The sequence below is a fragment of the Hyperolius riggenbachi genome, chromosome 12, assembly GCF_040937935.1.
Source record: "Hyperolius riggenbachi isolate aHypRig1 chromosome 12, aHypRig1.pri, whole genome shotgun sequence".
Taxonomy (NCBI): Eukaryota; Metazoa; Chordata; class Amphibia; order Anura; family Hyperoliidae; genus Hyperolius; species Hyperolius riggenbachi.
In genome coordinates, this window is record NC_090657.1 from 17,230,897 (window position 1) to 17,245,370 (window position 14,474).

At 46.2% G+C, this 14,474-nt stretch overlaps 1 protein-coding gene across 4 annotated transcripts in view; it reads right to left on the minus strand.

Annotated features, from left to right (window-relative positions):
- Window positions 1-14,474, minus strand: part of SMURF2 (SMAD specific E3 ubiquitin protein ligase 2) — a 161,761-nt gene that overhangs the window by 15,505 nt on the left and 131,782 nt on the right. The gene's annotated exons all lie outside the window — the stretch shown is intronic.

Below are 14,474 nucleotides of genomic sequence, written 5' to 3' on the forward strand. Positions count from 1 at the left end.
ACAACAGTCACCAACCTCACATAACAGCATGAGACCACAGTCACCAACCACCTCACATAACAGCATGAGACCACAGTCACCAACCTCACATAACAGCACGAGACAACAGTCACCAACCTCACATAACAGCATGAGGCAACAGTCACCAACCTCACATAACAGCATGAGACAACAGTCACCAACCACCTCACATAACAGCATGAGACAACAGTCACCAACCTCACATAACAGCATGAGACAACAGTCACCAACCACCTCACATAACAGCATGAGACAACAGTCACCAACCTCACATAATAGCATGAGGCAACAGTTACCAACCTCACATAATAGCATGAGACAACAGTCACCAACCACCTCACATAACAGCATGAGACAACAGTCACCAACCACATCACATAACAGCATGAGACAACAGTCACCAACCACCTCACATAACAGCATGAGACAACAGTCACCAACCTCACATAACAGCATGAGACAACAGTCACCAACCTCACATAACAGCATGAGACAACAGTCACCAACCACCTCACATAACAGCACGAGACAACAGTCACCAACCTCACATAATAGCATGAGACAACAGTCCCCAACCTCACATAACAGCATGAGATAACAGTCACCAACCTCACATAACAGCATGAGACACCAGTCACCAACCACCTCACATAACAGCATGAGACAACAGTCACCAACCACCTCACATAACAGCACGAGACAACAGTCACCAACCCCAAATAACAGCATGAGACAACAGTCCCCAACCTCACATAACAGCATGAGACAACAGTCACCAACCTCACATAACAGCATGAGACAAGTGCCACCAACCTCACATAACAGCATGAGACAACAGTTACCAACCACCTAACATAACAGCATGAGACAACAGTCACCAACCACCTCACATAACAGCACGAGACAACAGTCACCAACCTCACATAACAGCACGAGACAACAGTCACCAACCTCACATAACAGCACGAGACAACAGTCACCAACCTCACATAACAGCATGAGACAACAGTCACCAACCTCACATAACAGCATGAGACAACAGTCACCAACCACCTCACATAACAGCATGAGACAACAGTCACCAACCTCACATAACAGCATGAGACAACAGTCCCCAACCTCACATAACAGCATGAGACAACAGTCACCAACCACCTCACATAACAGCATGAGACAACAGTCACCAACCACCTCACATAACAGCATGAGACAACAGTCACCAACCACCTCACATAACAGCATGAGACAACAGTCCCTAACCTCACATAACAGCATGAGACAACAGTCCCCAACCTCACATAACAGCATGAGACAACAGTCCCCAACCTCACATAACAGCATGAGACAACAGTCACCAACCACCTCACATAACAGCATGAGACAACAGTCACCAACCACCTCACATAACAGCATGAGACAACAGTCACCAACCACCTCACATAACAGCATGAGACAACAGTCACCAACCACCTCACATAACAGCACGAGACAACAGTCACCAACCTTACATAACAGCATGAGACAACAGTCACCAACCACCTCACATAACAGCATGAGACAACAGTCACCAACCACCTCACATAACAGCATGAGACAACAGTCACCAACCACCTCACATAACAGCATGAAACAACAGTCACCAACCACCTCACATAACAGCATGAGACAACAGTCACCAACCACCTCACATAACAGCACGAGACAACAGTCACCAACCTTACATAACAGCATGAGAGAACAGTCACCAACCACCTCACATAACAGCACGAGACAACAGTCACCAACCTCACATAACAGCACGAGACAACAGTCACCAACCTCACATAACAGCATGAGACAACAGTCACCAACCTCACATAACAGCATGAGACAACAGTCACCAACCACCTCACATAACAGCATGAGACAACAGTCACCAACCTCACATAACAGCATGAGACAACAGTCCCCAACCTCACATAACAGCATGAGACAACAGTCACCAACCACCTCACATAACAGCATGAGACAACAGTCACCAACCACCTCACATAACAGCATGAGACAACAGTCACCAACCACCTCACATAACAGCATGAGACAACAGTCTCTAACCTCACATAACAGCATGAGACAACAGTCCCCAACCTCACATAACAGCATGAGACAACAGTCCCCAACCTCACATAACAGCATGAGACAACAGTCACCAACCACCTCACATAACAGCATGAGACAACAGTCACCAACCACCTCACATAACAGCATGAGACAACAGTCACCAACCTCACATAACAGCATGAGACAACAGTCACCAACCACCTCACATAACAGCATGAGATAACAGTCACCAACCACCTCACATAACAGCATGAGACAACAGTCCCCAACCTCACATAACAGCAGGAGACAACAGTCCCCAACCTCACATAACAGCATGAGACAACAGTCCCCAACCACCTCACATAACAGCATGAGACAACAGTCCCCAACCACCTCACATAACAGCATGAGACAACAGTCACCAACCACCTCACATAACAGCATGAGACAACAGTCACCAACCACCTCACATAACAGCATGAGACAACAGTCACCAACCACCTCACATAACAGCACGAGACAACAGTCACCAACCACCTCACATAACAGCACGAGACAACAGTCACCAACCTCACATAACAGCATGAGACAACAGTCACCAACCACCTCACATAACAGCATGAGACAACAGTCACCAACCACCTCACATAACAGCATGAGACAACAGTCACCAACCTCACATAACAGCACGAGACAACAGTCACCAACCACCTCACATAACAGCACGAGACAACAGTCACCAACCTCACATAACAGCATGAGACAACAGTCACCAACCACCTCACATAACAGCATGAGACAACAGTCACCAACCACCTCACATAACAGCATGAGACAACAGTCACCAACCTCACATAACAGCATGAGACAACAGTCCCCAACCTCACATAACAGCATGAGACAACAGTCCCCAACCTCACATAACAGCATGAGACAACAGTCCCCAACCTCACATAACAGCATGAGACAACAGTCCCCAACCTCACATAACAGCATGAGACAACAGTCACCAACCTCACATAACAGCATGAGACAACAGTCACCAACCACCTCACATAACAGCATAAAACAACAGTCACCAACCACTTCACATAACAGCATGAGACAACAGTCACCAACCTCACATAACAGCACGAGACAACAGTCACCAACCTCACATACAGTGGAGGAAATAATTATTTGACCCCTCACTGATTTTGTAAGTTTGTCCAATGACAAAGAAATGAAAAGTCTCACAACAGTATCATTTCAATGGTAGGTTTATTTTAACAGTGGCAGATAGCACATCAAAAGGAAAATCGAAAAAATAACCTTAAATAAAAGATAGCAACTGATTTGCATTTCATTGAGTGAAAAAAGTTTTTGAACCCTCTAACAATAAAAGACTTAATACTTAGTGGAAAAACCCTTGTTTGCAAGCACAGAGGTCAAACGTTTCTTGTAATTGATGACCAAGTTTGCACACATTTTAGGCGGAATGTTGGTCCACTTCTCTTTGCAGATCATCTCTAAATCCCTAAGGTTTCGAGGCTGTCTCTGTGCAACTCTGAGCTTGAGCTCCCTCCATAGGTTTTCCATTGGATTAAGGTCCGGAGACTGACTAGGCCACTCCATGACCTTAATGTGCTTCTTCTTGAGCCACTCCTTTGTTGCCTTTGCTGTATGTTTTGGGTCATTGTCGTGCTGGAACACCCATCCACGACCCATTTTCAGTTTCCTGGCAGAGGGAAGGAGGTTGCCGTTCAGGATTTCACGATACATGGCTCCGTCCATTTTCCGCCGTTAATGCGATTAAGTTGTCCTGTGCCCTTAGCAGAAAAACACCCCCAAAGCAAAATGTTTCCACCCCCATGCTTGACGGTGGGGACGGTGTTTTGGGGGTCATAGGCAGCATTTTTCTTCCTCCAAACACAGCGAGTTGAGTTAATGCCAAAGAGCTCTATTTTAGTCTCATCAGACCACAGCACCTTCTCCCAGTCACTCACAGAATCATTCAGGTGTTCATTGGCAAACTTCAGATGGGCCTGCACATGTGCCTTCTTGAGCAGGGGGACCTTGCGAGCCCTGCAGGATTTTAATCCATTGCGGTGTAATGTGTTTCCAATGGTTTTCTTGGCGACTGTGGTCCCTGCTAATTTGAGGTCATTCACTAACTCCTCCCGTGTAGTTCTAAGATGCTTTTTCACCTTTCTCAGAACCATTGACACCCCACGAGGTGAGACCTTGCGTGGAGCCCAAGAGCGAGGTCGATTGATGGTCATTTTGTGCTCCTTCCATTTTCAAACAATCGCACCAACAGTTGTCACCTTCTCTCCCAGCTTCTTGCTAATGGTTTTGTAGCCCATTCCAGCCTTGTGCAGGTCTACAATTTTGTCTCTGACATCCTTGGACAGCTCTTTGGTCTTTCTCATGTTGGAGAGTTTGGAGTCTGCTTGATTGATTCTGTAGACAGGTGTCTTTTATACAGGTGACTAGTTAAGACAGGTGTCATTAAAAAGGGTGACTAATTGAGTAGAAGTGTCTAACCACTCTGTGGGAGCCAGAACTCTTAATGGTTGGTAGGGGTTCAAAAACTTATTTCACTCAATGAAATGCAAATCAGTTGCTATCTTTTATTTAAGGTTATTTTTTCGATTTTCCTTTTGATGTGCTATCTGCCACTGTTAAAATAAACCTACCATTGAAATGATACGGTTCTGAGACTTTTCATTTGTCATTGGACAAACTTACAAAATCAGTGAGGGGTCAAATAATTATTTCCTCCACTGTAATAGCATGAGACAACAGTCACCAACCACCTCACGTAATAGCATGAGACAACAGTCACCAACCACCTCACATAACAACATGAGACAACAGTCACCAACCTCACATAACAGCATGAGACAACAGTCACCAACCACCTCACATAACAGCATGAGGCAACAGTCACTAACCTTACATAACAGCATGAGACAACAGTCACCAACCACCTCACATAACAGCATGAGACAACAGTCACCAACCACCTCACATAACAGCATGAGACAACAGTCACCAACCACCTCACATAACAGCATGAGATAATAGTCACCAACCACCTCACATAACAGCATGAGACAACAGTCACCAACCTCACATAACAGCACGAGACAACAGTCACCAACCTCACATAACAGCAGAAGACACCAGTCACCAACCTCACAACAGCATGAGACAACAGTCCCCAACCTCACATAACAGCATGAGACATCAGTCCCCAACCTCACATAGCAGCATGAGACAACAGTCCCCAACCTCACATAACAGCATGAGGCAACAGTCACCAACCACCTCACATAACAGCATGAGACAACAGTCACCAACCACCTCACATAACAGCATGAGACAACAGTCCCCAACCTCACATAACAGCATGAGACAACAGTCACCAACCTCACATAACAGCATGAGACACCAGTCACCAACCTCACATAACAGCATGAGACAACGGTCACCAACCACCTCACATAACAGCATGAGACAAGTCACCAACCACCTCACATAACAGCATGAGACAACAGTCACCAACCACCTCACATAACAGCACGAGACAACAGTCACCAACCTCACATAACAGCATGAGACAACAGTCACCAACCTCACATAACAGCACGAGACAACAGTCATCAACCTCACATAACAGCATGAGACACCAGTCACCAACCTCACATAACAGCATGAGACACCAGTCACCAACCTCACATAACAGCATGAGACAATAGTCCCCAACCTCACATAACAGCATGAGACAACAGTCCCCAACCTCACATAATAGCATGAGACACCAGTCACCAACCTCACAACAGCATGAGACAACAGTCACCAACCTCACATAACAGCATGAGACAACAGTCCCCAACCTCACATAACAGCATGAGACATCAGTCCCCAACCTCACATAGCAGCATGAGACAACAGTCACCAACCTCACATAACAGCATGAGACAACAGTCACCAACCACCTCACATAACAGCATGAGACAACAGTCACCAACCACCTCACATAACAGCATGAGACAACAGTCCCCAACCTCACATAACAGCATGAGACAACAGTCACCAACCTCACATAACAGCATGAGACAACAGTTACCAACCTCACATAACAGCACGAGACAACATTCCCCAACCTCACATAATAGCATGAGATAACAGTCACCAACCTCACATAACAGTATGAGACAACAGTCACCAACCTCACATAATAGCATGAGACACCAGTCACCAACCTCACATAACAGCATGAGACACCAGTCACCAACCTCACATAACCGCATGAGACAACAGTCACCAACCTCACATAACAGCATGAGACAAGTCACCAACCACCTCACATAACAGCATGAGACAACAGTCACCAACCTCACATAACAGCATGAGACAACAGTCACCAACCTCACATAATAGCATGAGACACCAGTCACCAACCTCACATAACAGCACGAGACAACAGTCACCAACTTTACTTAACAGCAGAAGACACCAGTCACCAACCTCACATAACAGCATGAGACAACGGTCACCAACCACCTCACATAACAGCATGAGACAAGTCACCAACCACCTCACATAACAGCATGAGACAACAGTCACCAACCTCACATAACAGCACGAGACAACAGTCACCAACCTCACATAACAGCACGAGACAACAGTCACCAACCTCACATAACAGCACGAGACAACAGTCATCAACCTCACATAATAGCATGAGACAACAGTCACCAACCTCGCATAACAGCATGAGACAACAGTCACCAACCACCTCACATAACAGCATGAGGCAACAGTCACTAACCTTACATAACAGCATGAGACAACAGTCACCAACCACCTCACATAACAGCATGAGACAACAGTCACCAACCACCTCACATAACAGCATGAGACAACAGTCACCAACCACCTCACATAACAGCATGAGATAACAGTCACCAACCTCACATAACAGCACGAGACAACAGTCACCAACCTCACATAAAAGCACGAGACAACAGTCACCAACCTCACATAACAGAAGAAGACACCAGTCACCAACCTCACATAACAGCATGAGACAACAGTCCCCAACCTCACATAATAGCATGAGACACCAGTCACCAACCTCACATAACAGCATGAGACAACAGTCACCAACCTCACATAAAAGCACGAGACAACAGTCACCAACCTCACATAACAGAAGAAGACACCAGTCACCAACCTCACATAACAGCATGAGACACCAGTCACCAACCTCACATAACAGCATGAGACACCAGTCACCAACCTCACATAACAGCATGAGACACCAGTCACCAACCTCACATAACAGCAGGAGACAACAGTCCCCAACCTCACATAACAGCATGAGACAAGTCACCAACCTCACATAACAGCATGAGACAACAGTCACCAACCACCTCACATAACAGCATGAGACAACAGTCACCAACCTCACATAACAGCATGAGACAACAGTCACCAACCTCACATAACAGCACGAGACAACAGTCACCAACCTCACATAACAGCACGAGACAACAGTCACCAACTTTACATAACAGCAGAAGACACCAGTCACCAACCTCACATAACAGCATGAGACAACGGTCACCAACCACCTCACATAACAGCATGAGACAAGTCACCAACCACCTCACATAACAGCATGAGACAACAGTCATCAACCTCACATAATCGCATGAGACAACAGTCACCAACCTCACATAACAGCATGAGACAACAGTCACCAACCACCTCACATAACAGCATGAGACAACAGTCACCAACCACCTCACATAACAGCATGAGACAACAGTCACCAACCACCTCACATAACAGCACGAGACAACAGTCACCAACCTTACATAACAGCATTAGACAACAGTCACCAACCACCTCACATAACAGCATGAGACAACAGTCACCAACCACCTCACATAACAGCATGAGACAACAGTCACCAACCTCACATAACAGCATGAGACAATAGTCACCAACCACCTCACATAACAGCACGAGACAACAGTCACCAACCTCACATAACAGCACGAGACAACAGTCACCAACCTTACATAACAGCATGAGACAACAGTCACCAACCACCTCACATAACAGCATGAGACAACAGTCACCAACCACCTCAATTAACAGCATGAGACAACAGTCACCAACCTCACATAACAGCATGAGACAATAGTCACCAACCACCTCACATAACAGCACGAGACAACAGTCACCAACCTCACATAACAGCATGAGACAACAGTCACCAACCTCACATAACAGCATGAGACACCAGTCACCAACCTCACATAACAGCATGAGACAACAGTCCCCAACCTCACATAACAGCATGAGACAACAGTCACCAACCACCTCACATAACAGCATGAGACAACAGTCACCAACCACCTCACATAACAGCACGAGACAACAGTCACCAACCTTACATAACAGCATGAGACAACAGTCACCAACCACCTCACATAACAGCATGAGACAACAGTCACCAACCACCTCACATAACAGCATGAGACAACAGTCACCAACCACCTCACATAACAGCATGAGACAACAGTCACCAACCACCTCACATAACAGCATGAGACAACAGTCACCAACCACCTCACATAACAGCATGAGACAACAGTCACCAACCACCTCACATAACAGCATGAGACAACAGTCACCAACCACCTCACATAACAGCATGAGACAACAGTCACCAACCACCTCACATAACAGCATGAGACAACAGTCACCAACCTCACATAACAGCATGAGACAACAGTCACCAACCACCTCACATAACAGCATGAGACAACAGTCACCAACCACCTCACATAACAGCATGAGACAACAGTCACCAACCACCTCACATAACAGCATGAGACAACAGTCACCAACCACCTCACATAACAGCATGAGACAACAGTCACCAACCACCTCACATAACAGCATGAGACAACAGTCACCAACCTCACATAACAGCATGAGACAATAGTCACCAACCACCTCACATAACAGCACGAGACAACAGTCACCAACCTCACATAACAGCACGAGACAACAGTCACCAACCACCTCACATAACAGCATGAGACAACAGTCACCAACCACCTCACATAACAGCATGAGATAACAGTCACCAACCACCTCACATAACAGCATGAGACAACAGTCCCCAACCTCACATAACAGCATGAGACAACAGTCCCCAACCTCACATAACAGCATGAGACAACAGTCCCCAACCACCTCACATAACAGCATGAGACAACAGTCACCAACCACCTCACATAACAGCATGAGACAACAGTCACCAACCACCTCACATAACAGCATGAGACAACAGTCACCAACCACCTCACATAACAGCATGAGACAACAGTCACCAACCACCTCACATAACAGCACGAGACAACAGTCACCAACCTCACATAACAGCATGAGACAACAGTCACCAACCACCTCACATAACAGCATGAGACAACAGTCACCAACCACCTCACATAACAGCATGAGACAACAGTCACCAACCTCACATAACAGCACGAGACAACAGTCACCAACCACCTCACATAACAGCACGAGACAACAGTCACCAACCTCACATAACAGCATGAGACAACAGTCACCAACCACCTCACATAACAGCATGAGACAACAGTCACCAACCTCACATAACAGCATGAGACAACAGTCACCAACCACCTCACATAACAGCATGAGACAACAGTCACCAACCTCACATAACAGCATGAGACAACAGTCCCCAACCTCACATAACAGCATGAGACAACAGTCCCCAACCTCACATAACAGCATGAGACAACAGTCCCCAACCTCACATAACAGCATGAGACAACAGTCACCAACCTCACATAACAGCATGAGACAACAGTCACCAACCACCTCACATAACAGCATAAAACAACAGTCACCAACCACCTCACATAACAGCACGAGACAACAGTCACCAACCTCACATAACAGCATGAGATAACAGTCACCAACCACCTCACATAACAGCATGAGACAACAGTCCCCAACCTCACATAACAGCATGAGACAATAGTCACCAACCACCTCACATAACAGCACGAGACAACAGTCACCAACCTCACATAACAGCATGAGACAACAGTCACCAACCTCACATAACAGCATGAGACACCAGTCACCAACCTCACATAACAGCATGAGACAACAGTCCCCAACCTCACATAACAGCATGAGACAACAGTCACCAACCACCTCACATAACAGCATGAGACAACAGTCACCAACCACCTCACATAACAGCACGAGACAACAGTCACCAACCTTACATAACAGCATGAGACAACAGTCACCAACCACCTCACATAACAGCATGAGACAACAGTCACCAACCACCTCACATAACAGCATGAGACAACAGTCACCAACCTTACATAACAGCATGAGACAACAGTCACCAACCACCTCACATAACAGCATGAGACAACAGTCACCAACCACCTCACATAACAGCATGAGACAACAGTCACCAACCACCTCACATAACAGCATGAGACAACAGTCACCAACCACCTCACATAACAGCATGAGACAACAGTCACCAACCTCACATAACAGCATGAGACAACAGTCACCAACCACCTCACATAACAGCATGAGACAACAGTCACCAACCACCTCACATAACAGCATGAGACAACAGTCACCAACCACCTCACATAACAGCATGAGACAACAGTCACCAACCACCTCACATAACAGCATGAGACAACAGTCACCAACCACCTCACATAACAGCATGAGACAACAGTCACCAACCTCACATAACAGCATGAGACAATAGTCACCAACCACCTCACATAACAGCACGAGACAACAGTCACCAACCTCACATAACAGCACGAGACAACAGTCACCAACCACCTCACATAACAGCATGAGACAACAGTCACCAACCACCTCACATAACAGCATGAGATAACAGTCACCAACCACCTCACATAACAGCATGAGACAACAGTCCCCAACCTCACATAACAGCATGAGACAACAGTCCCCAACCTCACATAACAGCATGAGACAACAGTCCCCAACCACCTCACATAACAGCATGAGACAACAGTCACCAACCACCTCACATAACAGCATGAGACAACAGTCACCAACCACCTCACATAACAGCATGAGACAACAGTCACCAACCACCTCACATAACAGCATGAGACAACAGTCACCAACCACCTCACATAACAGCACGAGACAACAGTCACCAACCTCACATAACAGCATGAGACAACAGTCACCAACCACCTCACATAACAGCATGAGACAACAGTCACCAACCACCTCACATAACAGCATGAGACAACAGTCACCAACCTCACATAACAGCACGAGACAACAGTCACCAACCACCTCACATAACAGCACGAGACAACAGTCACCAACCTCACATAACAGCATGAGACAACAGTCACCAACCACCTCACATAACAGCATGAGACAACAGTCACCAACCTCACATAACAGCATGAGACAACAGTCACCAACCACCTCACATAACAGCATGAGACAACAGTCACCAACCACCTCACATAACAGCATGAGACAACAGTCCCCAACCTCACATAACAGCATGAGACAACAGTCCCCAACCTCACATAACAGCATGAGACAACAGTCCCCAACCTCACATAACAGCATGAGACAACAGTCCCCAACCTCACATAACAGCATGAGACAACAGTCACCAACCTCACATAACAGCATGAGACAACAGTCACCAACCACCTCACATAACAGCATAAAACAACAGTCACCAACCACCTCACATAACAGCACGAGACAACAGTCACCAACCTCACATAACAGCATGAGATAACAGTCACCAACCACCTCACATAACAGCATGAGACAACAGTCCCCAACCTCACATAACAGCATGAGACAACAGTCCCCAACCTCACATAACAGCATGAGACAACAGTCCCCAACCACCTCACATAACAGCATGAGACAACAGTCACCAACCACCTCACATAACAGCATGAGACAACAGTCACCAACCACCTCACATAACAGCATGAGACAACAGTCACCAACCACCTCACATAACAGCATGAGACAACAGTCACCAACCACCTCACATAACAGCACGAGACAACAGTCACCAACCTCACATAACAGCATGAGACAACAGTCACCAACCACCTCACATAACAGCATGAGACAACAGTCACCAACCACCTCACATAACAGCATGAGACAACAGTCACCAACCTCACATAACAGCACGAGACAACAGTCACCAACCACCTCACATAACAGCACGAGACAACAGTCACCAACCTCACATAACAGCACGAGACAACAGTCACCAACCTCACATAACAGCATGAGACAACAGTCACCAACCACCTCACATAACAGCATGAGACAACAGTCACCAACCTCACATAACAGCATGAGACAACAGTCACCAACCACCTCACATAACAGCATGAGACAACAGTCACCAACCTCACATAACAGCATGAGACAACAGTCCCCAACCTCACATAACAGCATGAGACAACAGTCCCCAACCTCACATAACAGCATGAGACAACAGTCCCCAACCTCACATAACAGCATGAGACAACAGTCACCAACCTCACATAACAGCATGAGACAACAGTCACCAACCACCTCACATAACAGCATAAAACAACAGTCACCAACCACCTCACATAACAGCACGAGACAACAGTCACCAACCTCACATAACAGCACGAGACAACAGTCACCAACCTCACATAACAGCATGAGACAACAGTCCCCAACCTCACATAACAGCATGAGACAACAGTCACCAACCTCACATAACAGCATGAGGCACCAGTCACCAACCACCTCACATAACAGCATGAGACAACAGTCACCAACCACCTCACATAACAGCATGAGACAACAGTCCCCAACCTCACATAACAGCATGAGACAACAGTCCCCAACCTCACATAACAGCATGAGACAACAGTCCCCAACCTCACATAACAGCATGAGACAACAGTCCCCAACCTCACATAATAGCATGAGACAACAGTCACCAACCTCACATAACAGCATGAGACAACAGTCACCAACCACCTCACATAACAGCATGAGACAACAGTCACCAACCACCTCACATAACAGCACGAGACAACAGTCACCAACCTTACATAACAGCATTAGACAACAGTCACCAACCACCTCACATAACAGCATGAGACAACAGTCACCAACCACCTCACATAACAGCATGAGACAACAGTCACCAACCTCACATAACAGCATGAGACAATAGTCACCAACCACCTCACATAACAGCACGAGACAACAGTCACCAACCACCTCACATAACAGCATGAGACAACAGTCACCAACCTCACATAACAGCATGAGACAATAGTCACCAACCACCTCACATAACAGCACGAGACACCAGTCACCAACCTCACATAACAGCATGAGGCAACAGTCACCAACCTCACATAACAGCATGAGACACCAGTCACCAACCTCACATAACAGCATGAGACAACAGTCCCCAACCTCACATAACAGCATGAGACAACAGTCACCAACCACCTCACATAACAGCATGAGACAACAGTCACCAACCACCTCAATTAACAGCATGAGACAACAGTCACCAACCTCACATAACAGCACGAGACAACAGTCACCAACCTCACATACAGTGGAGGAAATAATTATTTGACCCCTCACTGATTTTGTAAGTTTGTCCAATGACAAAGAAATGAAAAGTCTCACAACAGTATCATTTCAATGGTAGGTTTATTTTAACAGTGGCAGATAGCACATCAAAAGGAAAATCGAAAAAATAACCTTAAATAAAAGATAGCAACTGATTTGCATTTCATTGAGTGAAAAAAGTTTTTGAACCCTCTAACAATAAAAGACTTAATACTTAGTGGAAAAACCCTTGTTTGCAAGCACAGAGGTCAAACGTTTCTTGTAATTGATGACCAAGTTTGCACACATTTTAGGCGGAATGTTGGTCCACTTCTCTTTGCAGATCATCTCTAAATCCCTAAGGTTTCGAGGCTGTCTCTGTGCAACTCTGAGCTTGAGCTCCCTCCATAGGTTTTCCATTGGATTAAGGTCCGGAGACTGACTAGGCCACTCCATGACCTTAATGTGCTTCTTCTTGAGCCACTCCTTTGTTGCCTTTGCTGTATGTTTTGGGTCATTGTCGTGCTGGAACACCCATCCACGACCCATTTTCAGTTTCCTGGCAGAGGGAAGGAGGTTGCCGTTCAGGATTTCACGATACATGGCTCCGTCCATTTTCCGCCGTTAATGCGATTAAGTTGTCC